We start from the raw sequence: 14,379 nt of genomic DNA, 5'->3' as shown, positions 1-14,379 counted from the left end.
TGATGTGCACTGAAACCTTTACTTCATAATCTACAGCAATGCCAGATCCCTTATCAATGGGGATTCACAATTTCTATCTGCTTTACCTATCAAGGTGTCAAACATTCCTGTAGATTCTCAGATGAACTACAAAACACTCTACAAGAACTACATCTTATCAAAAGATCTTCGACTAGCCCTCGTCGATGCACAACATCCAGCTAGCCTCAAGAATCCTCCAAATCCGAAAAAGATAGAGGCCATCAAAATTCTTCTAATGCCATGTACACACAATGGGTTTTTTCCGATGGAATTCCGCTCAAGCTTGGCTTGCATACACACGGTCACACAAAAGTTCTCTGAACTTTCGACCGTCAAGATTGCGGTGACGTACAACACTACGACCAGCCAAGAAAAATAAGTTCAATGCTTCAGAGCATGCGTAAAATAGTTTCTGAGCATGCGTAGAAATTTTGTGTGTCAAAATTGCTACAGACGATTGAAATTTCCGATTAGAACTTTTTCCAGCCGAAAAATTGAGAACCTGCTCTCAATCTTTTGCTGGCGAGAATTCCGCCAGCAAAAGTCAAATGGAGCATACACACGGTCTGAATTTCCTACATAAAAGCTCACATCGGACTTTTGCTGGCGGAATTTCCAATCGTGTGCACGGGGCATTAGAGGAGTCGATTCAATTCTCCTGATATAGATCCTGAAGACACAATGGACTGAATGACTTCCGCTCCTCATCTTGAAGTGTATTCAATCTTAAGGCTTTGCCTTTCTTTGGTCACTTAGGCTGCTTTCACACTGGGGCGGTATTCAGGCGTTACAGCGCTAAAAATAGCGCCTGTGTAGCGCCTGAAAAAAAACGGCCCCTTTCACTCCAGTGTGAAAGCCGGAGGGCTTTCACACTGGAGCGTTGCGCTGGCAGGACAGTGAAAAAAGTCCTGCTAGCCGCATCTTTGGAGCGGTGAAGGAGCGGTGTATTCACCGCTCCTAAACCGCTCCTACCCATTGAAATCAATGGGACAGCGCGGCAATACCGCCGGCAAAGCGGCGCTTTGCGGGCGGTTTTAACCCTTTTTCGGCCGCTAGCGCCCGCAGACCGCCGCTAAAACGACGGTAAAGCGCCGCTAAAAATAGCGGCGCTTTACCGCCGACGCCCGCTCCGCCCCAGTGTGAAAGGGGCCTTAGTAATTTGCCACCTTTAGTATAATCTGACTAAACATTTAAAACAATGCAAAAATGTGTACCAAAAAAATTCCGCCTTGTGGGCATGAGAACATATTACAAACAGCTGCCCCCCCTAGAGTGAACAGATCGCTAAACTGTATGAAATTGTAAAATAAAGACTGAGGCGATATACAGTACATGTTCATAAAAAACGTCACAAAGAAAACACTGCATCAAACTTAAATGTGTACATTAATGAAAAAATAAGTAAGCATAAAGTCCATAAGTGAATAAATCCCAACACCAAAATGGAAAACACTGAGATAAAACTTCTAGATCGGGGTGGCCAACCAGTGGCCCGGGGGCCACATGTGGCCCACAGAGCCCTCTGATGTGGCCCGCGACCTCCTGCTCTGGAATTGCAGGTTAACAAGCCCAGATCGCAGGTTGCCGACCCGTCATACCACAGCATCAGTGTTGTGAATGAAGCTGGTGGTAGAGGAAAAAAGCAGCTGCAGAACAGAGCCCCATAAGCTGATGCTTCCTGTACAGCACTGGCTTTTGCCACAGGCAGAGTCTATGTCAAAATTCAGTTAACTCGCAGGATAGACACAGGTGCACTACGCTGCACTTGCGGTGTGGGTAAACTGCAGCACATCAGTATGAAAGTTTTAAGCCCTTTTCACACAATCGGCCCTACCCAATCGGACCCTCAATTCACTTCTAGCGGCAGATGTAAACAGACTAATGTCCGGTTACTCCTGCCTGCCTCCAATCCTCTAAAAAAAAAAAAAATTTGGGTGGATCGGATTGGAGGGCCTATAGAGTAGCCGTGACCTGTCATCCGCCCGCTCTGCTCATTGTGACCCGCGATTGGTTACCAAGTTGCTTAAGTGGCCCTCGCTCTTAAAAAGGTTGGGCACCCCTGTTCTAGATCTTCCACCACGAGTGTTCAGTATGAAGATGGCTACTCACTAGAGCTGTTTGACCCTGTTTTACAAGACGGTCAAAAAGCGCTTTGGGACCACCAGATTGGTTCCACTAATGGCATAAATCCACTCCAATGCCACTCAGGAAGAAGCTAGAATGTAAAAAATTACTCCACAGGAGACACGAATGAAAGTCTCATAGTGTAGTAATTTTTAATATAGTAAAAACAGCAGCAATGATAGCAGTTGCACTCACATGTAATACTGCTTGGCCTGGCACTAGGTGTAAACAGTGTGTGTGAGCCAGCTGATTCCTGAGGGTAGCATGCGTTCCATGTCTCACCCTGAAGGTGCAAAGCCTGGTGTGGGGTATCAAATATGGACCCGGAAATTACAGATCCTCCACTCCAACATATGTTTCGCCGTGAATGGCTCTTCAGGAAGAGACTTGTATGCCTCCAAGAAACCCATTTCGCAGATAAGGCAACCCTTAAATATTTTGGTTCAGCTTATCCCCAAGTTTTCACAGCCTCTGCCAAAAAGAAAACAACGAGGGGTGCTAATAGCATTTCATCATACTACACCCTTTTCCCTTCTGACAGAGATCAAAGACCCAGAAGTTCGCTATCTTATAATCATGGGAAATCTATTCGATTCTCTAATCACATTGGTATCTTACTATGCTCCTAACAGAACTCCATCCTCATTCCTCCCCCATTTATTACAGGTAATTTATATTAATAAAACGGGCACACTTTTAATCTGTGGAGATTCAAATCAAGTCCTTATCCTTTTTTAGATAAATCCCCAACTCCTATTGCATCTAGTTCTCAATCTCGTAAGTTCCAACAACTTCTTCAACAACACTCTTTATTAGATTCCTGGCGTGAAATCAATCCAATTTACTTTTTATTCTCACACCCATAAATAATTTTCCCGTATTGATCACATTTTGATGTCAATAGGCATGACCAATGAACTCCTGTCTTCATCTATTATCCCCTTTCACATGGACGGACTACTGTGCTGTGATTTCAACTTTCACTTCTCTAATACCCAAAACACAAGATTCTACATGGTATATTAATGAATCAATCCTAACTCATTCATCACACTCCTCTGATCTAGAAATAGTTATAAAATATTACCTGGCCAATAATAAGATTCCTGATATATCCTCACTGACCCTATGGGAAGTTCATAAACCTGTTCTCCGTGGAGTTTGTTTACGCCAAGCCTCATTTCTTAAAAGAGAAAAACAACAACTAGAACAAAAGTTAGAAGCAGAATTTAATACAAGCCACACAATCTTTCAATCCAATCCTACCCTTGTGACTAAATTACAGCTTGATAAAGTACGTTTAAACCTTTTTTTATCAGAATCTGTAGATAAAACGTTATGTAAGTCTAAACATAAATTTTATCTTAAAGCGAATAAACCAGACACTCTTTTAGCCCGAGCACTTAAAAAACTAAACCCATTCGACTGAAATTATCTCATGATACATTTACTAGTAATCCAGTAAAGATCCTTCACACCTTTCAAAAATATCTTACCTCCTTAGATAAAAAGGAAGGATCTTTTGATCAAACTTTAGAAGAATAATTTTTTTCACAAATCAAACTTCCTACTATTCATTTAGTACAACAATATTACCAAATTAACGTCCAGGCCCAGATGGCTTCTTTGCCCTATACTATAAGAAAGTTTCTCATATCCTTGCTCCAATGTTAACAGATGCATTTAAATCTCTCCTTAACGATCAATCCTTTTGCCCCAAAATATTAACAGCTATAATTTCAATGATCCCCAAACCTAAGGCATTAACTTTCGTTTGGGTCTCCTTGAAATCCCGTCTGCCCAAACAAACTCTTTACCTTCCAAAGCCCAAAGGGGACTAGGATTTCCTAATTTTACCACCTATTACCATGCAGCTCAATTAGCCCATATCCCTAAATATCACGCAAAACTTGAAATTCCGCTTTGGGTTACGCTGGAATCAATAGATTGCGACCCACTTTCAATAACCAACCTCGTATTGTCTAATTCCTCTGACCGTAAAAAAATGAAATAATCCTATAACTAAACATACACTAGCCATTTGGGGTAAATTTAAATTAGTAAATGGACTTCAATCTCCCCATATACCTCTTTTATCATTTCTTAAAAATCCACTTTTCTATCCTGCTTGGTCTTCCCCTAAATCTTTTAAAGCATGGACCTCCACTAATGTAACTTAACTCTGTGAACTAGCATCCTCTACTTCATTTAAAACATTCCCTGAAAGTCACAAACTTCCTAATTCAGAGCTCTTGCGATATCTTCAGATTCAAAACATTTTATGTCCTATATAAAAGGAAGAATTCCTTTAGATAAATGAATGTGCTTTGAAAATATAGGTAACCGTGACCCACACACTAAGGGACTTATTTCAACTCTTTGCACTCATCTTATTACTAAACCCAACTCAAACCCACCATCATATGTGGCTAAGTGGGAGATGGATCTTGGGTTTTCATTGGAAACAGCCGATTGGGATAAGATTTGGATCACAACTAAGTCATCCTCACAAAACATAGCTGCCTTAGAGACAAATTACAAAGTACTCACACAGTGGTATTTGGTCCCTGTCAGAATTTGCGAAATATGCTCCAAATTATTCCCCATCTTGTTTTCGTGGCTGTGGTGATCTTGGATCATATCTTCATACTTGGTGGGATTGCCTGGTAGCAAAACATTTCTTATGATTTCAACACTGTTTGAAATCCCTATCAATCCTGATCCTACAATAGCACTTTTAAACTTAAAACCGGCCACTATCTCCTACCGCCAATTCAAGCTCTTATTACTTCGCCTGTGGATCACAGGAGATAAGTGACCTGTTAAATAAAAAAAGACAGAAAATTTTGAAAAAAAAATATGTTTTTTTGTTTCAGTTACAGAACTTTATAAATAAGTACTTTTTCTCCTTCACTGATGGGCACTGACGGGGCTGCAGTGACGGGCACTGATAAGGCGGCACTGATGGGCACCATAGATGTGGCACCAATGAAGTGGCACTGATATGTGGCACTGATAGGTGGCACTGATATGTGGCTCTGATAGGTGGCACAGATAGGCGGCATTGATAGGCTGTACTGATAGCTGGCACTGATATGCGACACAGGTAGGCACTGATAGGTGGCACAAATAGGCACTGATAGGTGGTCACGGATTGGCATGGATAGGCGGTACGGATGGGCATGGATAGGTGGCACGGATGGGTATGGATAGGCAGCACGGATGGGCATGGATGGGCACTGATAGGCGGCATGGATGGGCACTGATAGGTGGCATAGATGGGCACTGATAGGTGGCATTGTATTGTAAAGTATTGTACAGATGGATGCCAATCAGTGCCAAACAATAATGCATGCCAATCAGTAATACCCATTGTGGGCACTGATTGGCATCCATTGTGGGCACTGATTTGCATCCCTGGTGGTCTAGGGTGGCATACCTGGTGCTGGGCATCCCTGGTGGCCTCCCTGGTGGTCCAGTGTGGGCATCCTCGGGGTGGCTGCGCTGATAATCGATCAGCACAGACCCCCCCTTCAGAGGAGCAGCCGATCGGTAGTTAGTTTGGTTTATCCCAGAATTCCAATTTATTAATGAGGACAAAGGCATCAACAGAAACCAAGCAGGGGTTCTAACCCTTCACTGTCTGCCTATAGACCAACCTTAAAGTGGTTGTAAACCCTTACAACCAACTTTGACCTACAGGTAAGCCTAGATTAAGGCTTACCTGTAGGTCCAAGAAATATCTCCTAAACCTATACGGTTTAGGACATATTTGCCTGAAGACAGCCACCGCTGTCTAAGGCGCATGCGCCGTAGACAGTGGCGTGCAGGCGCACTGGGGCAGGCCGCAGATCGCGGCGATATGCCGCGATCGTCGGCTCCCGTGCGCATGCGCGGGAGTGACGTCATCGCGGCTCCGGCGAATCACAGTGCCGGAGCCGCGAGACCCGGAAGTCGCTCCGGGATCCATGGCAGCGGCGAAGAGGAAGAGGGAGGACCACTTCGGGGGCTTCGTTCTCAGGTAAGTTATTCATAATGAGCTAGTATGCTATGCATACAAGCTCATTATGTCTTTGTCTTGCAGGATTTTTTTTTCAGGATTTTTTAAAAAAGGTTTACAACCACTTTAAGGCAATATTGTATTGCCTGTTGGTAGAGATTAAAGAAAAGTACAACCAAAGCTTGTTTGGCTGTACTTTGCGTGTGGATCACAGGAGATCAGTTCGTTCTGCACTCCTGTGACCTGTTTTCAGCAGACAGTGGGCTGAAGCCCACTGTTGGCTGATGTCACAGAGCCAGTCCAGGCTGGGGCAAGATTGTGACAATGAAATCGGGACCCGCCCATAAACCTGGACCAGAACCCGGCTCAGCCTCTTAGGGGAGCCACTGAGAGGCTAAGCCGGCCGCTCCCGCCCCCTCCACAGTCCAACGCTCCGGTGGCAGGTGCTCTGAGAACTGAGCGATCCGCTGTGTTTGATTACTCATTTCTCAGAATGTCTTAGAACGGGCGGGGGACAGAAGCTGCATCCACCTAGGTAAGTATGATTTAAAAAAAAAAAAAAAAAAAGCCAAACTTCTTTTAATGCCCACCTCTAGCTAAAACCTACTTTTTGTCTTGGATAGAGAATATAAGGGCTTAGAATCGCTAATAATGTGAACCTGTCATTATTTGTACGCCTGAATGAATACATTCCTGACATTACTCAAGTTTTCAAAAAACAGGCAATAACTTTGTCTATGATGAAATTGTGCTGTTATTTTTCAGGAAGAAGAAAGAATAGCCTCAGTGCTCATTGTCACATACTTCGGTTACTGACAGTTTTCCACACTGGATGACTGACACCTCAAATAAAGCCCAAAAAGAAGATAAAAATTAAACAGTGTGATGTGCTGAAATGCACAGCACCCCCTCGCTGCAACTCACTGCAAGTAAAAACTGGCAGCTGCCTACATGCAGCAAGGGGCTGATACGTGTCAGACATTTTGTGAATACAGCTAAGAACTGTATCTAAATTTTTTTAGGATTGTGTCTGTTCTTTTTTTTTTTTTTTTTTTTGCTTTTTTATCAGAAGAGGGAGTTTTCTGGAGTACTGGGATCTCTATGAGATGTAATATATACATGTAAGTAAGTGTTGAGGTCACATATTTTTTTCTCTTTGGATAGAGCATGGAAGGGTTGGCGCTTCTGGCAGATTTTCACTACTATCTGTGTTCCTGTTGGGGAGATTTCTTCACATTTCCTGTTAGGATAGAAAGTAATGAAATATTTCTATAACGGGAAAACAGACATCAAATTATAAAAAAAAACATTTTTAGTAAAGTGAGGAAGGGTTAGTACTTCTGACAATGTTTTTTAGCACTATCTATACCTTCTGTTCACACCCCTAGAGAGAAATTGTAGGGGTAGAGTTTAGGGCTGGTTCACACCACACTGCAGTGTTCAGGGTTTTTCTTTTTACAATATTCGGGCTTGCTGACACCAGATGCAGCCCCCCAGCACATATCCTACCCCCAGCACATATCCAACCCCCCAAGCGCCCACCAGCACATATCTTACCCCCAAGCACATATCCTACCCCCCAAGCGCCCCCGAACATATATCCTACCCCCCAGCATATATCCTACCCCACCAGCACATATTCCACTCCCAAGTGCCCCCCCAGCACTAGCCCTCTCCCCTCACAAAGCACCCCCTCAGCACATATCCTACCCCCCAAGTGCCCCACTCCAGCACATATCCTACCCCCCAAATGCCCCCAGCACATATCCTACCTCCCAAGACATATCCTGAGCCCCCCCTCCTTGCTAGCTCTAGCCCTCTCCCCTCCCAAAGCATCCCCACAGCACACATCCAACCCCCCTGTAAGCACTAGCCCTCTCCCCTCCCAAAGACTTCCCTCAGTACGTATATAACTCCCTACACCCCCCTGCTAGCACTAGCCCTCTCCCCAGGACATATCTGACCCCTGCATTTTGTACATTAAATATTTTTGACCCCTGCATTCCGTGCATAATTCAGCCATTTGTACTATTTGCTGCAGCATTCTATGCGCCACGTTACTAAACTCTTTCAGGCCACCAAAAGTGTCCCAGATCTTTTACAAACTTATAGCATATATCCCCCCCCCCCCCCAAAAGATGCCACTGCTAAAGTGTTCAGGGTTTGCCTTGAAGAAAAGATAGCAATCCTATCTATGGGTCATGTTCACAGCTGTGCATTTTATGGAAAGAGCCAGGGACTTTTTTCTAGTTTTTGGTTCCATTGACTTTAATGGATCAAAAATATGTATTGGAAATTGCCTTAAAGGGATGAGGTAGCAACCCTTGGCAAAGGTGTTACATGCATTCTCGTGCAGAGAGTCCCATTTCTGTCAATTGGGATACAGTGACTGTACAGACACAGCCGCTGCTCCCAATGGGACATCCATGCCGTGCACCCGCACCCTCGCGGATGTCCGGTTGGGAGCAGTCGTTGTGTCTGTACAGCCGCTGTGTACCAATTGACAGCAATGGTACTGCCTGTGCAGGTAAACACAGCCCTCCAGGGGCATACAGCTATTTATTTCCCATGTGAACGAGGCCCTATCTTATGCTTTCTTCCTCTTTTGTGGTGAGCCTCAGCCAGTGGTGGACTGACAACTCATGGGGCCCCTGGGAAATAGGAGATTATGGGGCCCCCAGGCAATCAGAGATTATGGGGCCACATGGTATACACACACACACACACACACACACATACAGTATACAATCTCACAGTATACACAGACATGTTTCTATTGGCTGAGAAGGTACTGGAGAGGTGGGGCAGCTATAATCTCAGAATTTTTAGACCAAAAGGATGTCAGTAAGGGACATTTCTACACACAGTCCCTGGTTTTACTGAGGCTGACAACGCTGATGGGGCCCCCTAGTGGCCCGGGGCCCTCGGGCAGTGCCCGAGTGGCCGAATGGTCAGTCCGCCCGTGGCCTCAGCACTCAACAACTGCCTCATATAACATATTATAATACAGGATTTATATAGCACCAACAATTTAGGCAGCACTTTAAAACATAAGGGCAGACAGTACAATTACAGTACAATTTAATACAGTAGGAATCAGAGGGCCCTGCTCGTTAGAGCCTGTTAGAAATTTAATGCAAATATGCATATAATATTATTTACTTGTGTATCATTTACCCAATACATTTTTGGCTTAAAAAAAAAAAAAAAAAAAGAAAAGTTGAATGCAGTTTCCCATAACTGAGACGCTGACTACTCACTAGCTAGACAAAATGAAATTCCTTTCCACCCACCTCCTCCATTAGCACTAGTGTATGCTCTAACTTAGAGGAAACATATAGCTACATTGGAAACAAATTCTCCTGCATGCACATTGCACCATTTGCCCTCGAGTGATGTGTCTGTTTTAGGTCTTCAAAAACGCAAATTTTACAGGCATTTTGCATTTATTTTCTGAGACAGTAAAAGCACCTCTCTGTAAGCTTGTGCGTCCATACACACATAGGTGTTTACAGCCATATTAGAAGAGGACCATTTAAACGCAAAAAAAAAAAAAAATCAAGTGTGTTCGGGAAAGGAGCTGAAGAGCATAAAAAATGCTGAACGTGCTTAAACTCTAGACGTGTTTGAGCATTAATGCATTCCAATGGCCAGATTAAATGACTATTTAACTATGAATAAACGCTCGAAGCTTGAGCAAGTAAACACGCATGCAATACGCGGCTCAGGCGCGTTTTTAAAGAGGAGTTCCCCTTAAAAAAAAAAAAATTTAAAGTCAGCAGCTACAAATACTGCAGCTGCTGACTTTTAATAATCGGACACTTACCTGTCGCAGGGTCCAGCGAGGCAGGGCAACGAAGCCCCGCTCGTTCCCCCCTGCGGTCGGCAGCGTCGGCATTATAACTGTGGGCACCCAGCTGTGGCTTCACAGCCGGGCACCCACTGCGCATACGCGAGCGGCGCCGTGCACCCTGATTGGCCGGCCCAGTCATCTGGGACCTGTCACGAGTCCCAGATGACTGACAGTAGGGAGGGGGCAGAGCTGAGCCCTTCCTGCGCCGAGGGGAAGTGACGTCAGGAGCCCAGGCACTGAAGGAGGCAGACTACGAGGGACCCCCTACTAGGGATGAGCTTCGAGTTCGAGTCGAACTCATGTTCTACTCGAACATTGCCTGTTCGCCTGTTCAGCGAACAGTGAACAATTTGGGCTGTTCGCAGCAAATTTGAAAAGCCGGAAAACTCTATACAAGTCTATGGAAGAAATCTAAAGTGCTCATTTTAAACGGTAATATGCAGGTTACTGTCCTAAAAAGTGTTAGGGGACCTGGGTCCTGCCCCAGGGGACATGGATCAATGCAAAAAAAAGTTTTAAAAACGGCCGTTTTTTCAGGAGCAGTGATTTTAATAATGATTAAAGTGAAACAATAAAAGTGTAATATTCCTTTAAATTTCGTAGCTGGGGGGTATCTATAGTATGCCTGTGAAGGGACGCATGTTTCTGGTGCTTAGAACTGTCCCTGCACAAAGTGTCATTTGTGCAGGAAAAAAAGTCTTTTAAAATCACTTGCGGCTAAATTGTCGGGTCTCCGTAATACAGAGAGCACTCAATGAGTGTTCTCTGTATTAGCCGACAATTCATTCATTCATTGATTAAAAAAAAAAAAAAAAAAAAAAAAAGCGTGGGGGTTCCCCTAAATTCAATTACCAGGCCCTTCAGGTCTGACATGGATATTAAGGGGAACCCCGTGTCAAATTTTTAAAAAAAATTGACGTGGGGGTCCCCCCAAATATCCATACCAGACCCTTCAGGTCTGATATGGATATTAAGGGGAACCCCGCATCAAATTTAAAAAAAAATTGACGTGGGGGTCCCCCTAAAAATCCATATCAGACCCTTTATCCGAGCACGCAACCTGGCAGGCTGCAGGAAAAGAGGGGGGAACGAGAGAGCGGCCCCCCCTCCCTCCTGAACCGTACCAGGCCACATACCCTCAACATTGGGAGGATGCTTTGGGGGTCTGTGACCCCTCAAAGCACCTTGTCCCCATGTTGATAAGGACAAGGGCCTCATCCTCACAACCCTGGTCGTTGGTTGTGAGGGTCTGCGGGCGGGGGGCTTATCAGAATCTGGAAGCCCCCTTTAACAAGGGGACCCCCAGATCCCGCCCCCCCCTGTTTGAAATGGTAAGGGGTACAAAAGTACCCCTACCATTTCACAAAGAAAGTGTCAAAATGGTTAAATAAGACAAACACACTTTTGAAAAATTCCTTTATTAAAAATGAAAAAAATAAAAAAAAGATTCCAGCGGTGCTAATCCACTCTTGCTATCCAGCAACGGATCTCCGGGGTCCAGCGATGGATGATCATATCCAGCGACGGGGGATCTCTCAGTCAAGCGCTGTCCATACATCCTTCTTCTGTCTCCACTCCGGAGACAATGCAGAGAGCCCAGCGCTGACGTTTCTTATATTAGGAGGGCGGGGCCACCCGTCACCTGACCCCGCCCCTCTGACGCTGGAGAGGGAAGCCAGGGGTTCCCCAGTGACGTGTGGGTGACCCCGCCCCCTCTGATGTAACGCAGGTTTCCGTTACATCAGAGGGGGCGGGGTCACCCACACGTCACTGGGGAACCCCTGGCTCCCTTCACCAGCGTCAGAGGGGCGGGGTCAGGTGACGGGTGGCCCCGCCCTCCTAATATAAGAAACGTCAGCGCTGGGCTCTCTGCATTGTCTCCGGAGTGGAGACAGAAGAAGGATGTATGGACAGCGCTGGACTGAGAGATCCCCCGTCGCTGGATATGATCATCCATCGTTGGACCCCGGAGATCCGTTGCTGGATAGCAAGAGTGGATTAGCACCGCTGGAATCTTTTTTTTATTTTTTTCATTTTTAATAAAGGAATTTTTCAAAAGTGTGTTTGTCTTATTTAACCATTTTGACACTTTCTTTGTGAAATGGTAGGGGTACTTTTGTACCCCCTTACCATTTCAAACAGGGGGGGGGCCGGGATCTGGGGGTCCCCTTGTTCAAGGGGGCTTCCAGATTCTAATAAGCCCCCCGCCCGCAGACCCTCACAACCAACGGCCAGGGTTGTGAGGATGAGGCCCTTGTCCTTATCAACACTGGGACAAGGTGCTTTGAGGGGTCACAGACCCCCAAAGCATCCTCCCAATGTTGAGGGTATGTGGCCTGGTACGGTTCAGGAGGGAGGGGGGGCCGCTCTCTCATCCCCCCCTCTTTTCCTGCGGCCTGCCAGGTTGCGTGCTCGGATAAAGGGTCTGATATGGATTTTTAGGGGGACCCCCACGTCAAATTTTTTTTAAAAATTTGATGCGGGGTTCCCCTTAATATCCATATCAGACCTGAAGGGTCTGGTATGGATATTTGGGGGGGCCCCCACGTCAATTTTTTTTTTTAATTTGACACGGGGTTCCCCTTAATATCCATGTCAGACCTGAAGGGCCTGGTAATTGAATTTAGGGGAACCCCCACGTTTTTTTTTTTTTTTTTCTTTTTTAATCAATGAATGAATGAATTGTCGGCTAATACAGAGAACACTCATTGAGTGTTCTCTGTATTACGGAGACCCGACAATTTAGCCGCAAGTGATTTTAAAAGACTTTTTTTCCTGCACAAATGACACTTTGTGCAGGGACAGTTCTAAGCACCAGAAACATGCGCCCCTTCACAGGCATACTATAGATACCCCCCAGCTACGAAATTTAAAGGAATATTACACTTTTATTGTTTCACTTTAATCATTATTAAAATCACTGCTCCTGAAAAAACGGCCGTTTTTAAAACTTTTTTTTGCATTGATCCATGTCCCCTGGGGCAGGACCCAGGTCCCCAAACACTTTTTAGGACAGTAACCTGCATATTACCCTTTAAAATGAGCACTTTAGATTGTGAACGTTCGAGTCCCATAGACTTTAATAGGGTTCTAAAGTTCACACGAAGTTTAGGTCTGTTCGCAGGTTCTGGTGCGAACCGAACAGGGGGGTGTTCGGCTCATCCCTACCCCCTACCAACAGGCATTTAGAGGTGAGTTAAAAAAAAAAATTCCAAATATATATATATATATATATATATATATATATATATATATATATTTTTTTTTTTTTTTTTTCTGTGCAGCACCAATTTAAGCAGTTTTTTCCTGCCAGGAGTTCTGGTATTCAGTTTCAGTTCATGCTTTTCTGACATGAGGCCTTAGGCTAGGTTCACACTGCTGCGATGCGGGAACACTGCAAATCTCCTGCGGGTTCCCGCATCGCATGTCTCCCGGCGGCAGTTCACCCTGCCCTATGCGAACTGCTCGGGGTGTCAGTTAAAAGTTAATGACACCCCCAAATCAGTTCGCATATCGCAGTGCGATCTGCAAACTCAGACAGGAATCGGATTGCATGGTGTGAACACCCATGCGATCCGATTCTCCTGTACGAGTTTGGTCCGAATGCAAATTCAGCCATACTATCTGTATGGCTGAAATTGCATCGCACAGACATCGCATGTGATTTGCACTGCAGTGCGGTGCGAATCACATCCGATCTCAGACATCGCAGCAGTGTGAACCTAGCCTTAAAGTTGAACTCCAGAATAAACAAATATTGTTTAAATTCAAGAGACATTGGGAGAGAATTACTAAAACTGGAACACTCTGTATCTGGTGCAGCTGTGCATGGTAGCCAATCAGCTCCTAACTTTAGCTTGTTCAATTAAGCTTTGACAATAAAACCTGGAAGATGATTGGTTTCTGTGCAACAGATTTTGCACGCTCCAGTTTTAATAAATCTCCCCCAAAGTGTTACTAAACCCACAACAGTATAATCAGTCTGCATATGCAGTAAAGCATGCTTGTTATACTCACTGTGGAACATAAGGGGTAATCCACTGCATTGTGTAAAGAATGCTGTTAGAGCCTGTCTTTTCTGATCCCCCCCCTTCTTCCACTGACTGCAGACCAGGTCCAGATAAGATAGAGCTACTGGAGTCAGGCTGCACATGCTTAGTCTGGTGTGTATTGCTAGAGTTTTTTTTGTTTTTGTTTTCCATGAGAGAGTGCATGTAATCAGCACAGGTCCTGATAGAGGATCAGGGGTTGTGCATCCCGATAGGACAGCTCAGTGCAGTATGAAAACTCCTCCTACAAGCTTTACTAGGAACTGATAGAAATCACAAGACTGCTGTAACTGCTGATGAGAAAAGGTATTTAGCCATTTATATTTACTAAA

The sequence above is a fragment of the Lithobates pipiens genome, unplaced genomic scaffold, assembly GCF_037356315.1.
Source record: "Lithobates pipiens isolate NorthernLeopardFrog02 unplaced genomic scaffold, aLitPip1_a1.2 Scaffold_16, whole genome shotgun sequence".
Taxonomy (NCBI): Eukaryota; Metazoa; Chordata; class Amphibia; order Anura; family Ranidae; genus Lithobates; species Lithobates pipiens.
Note: the sequence above shows the minus strand (reverse complement) of the source record.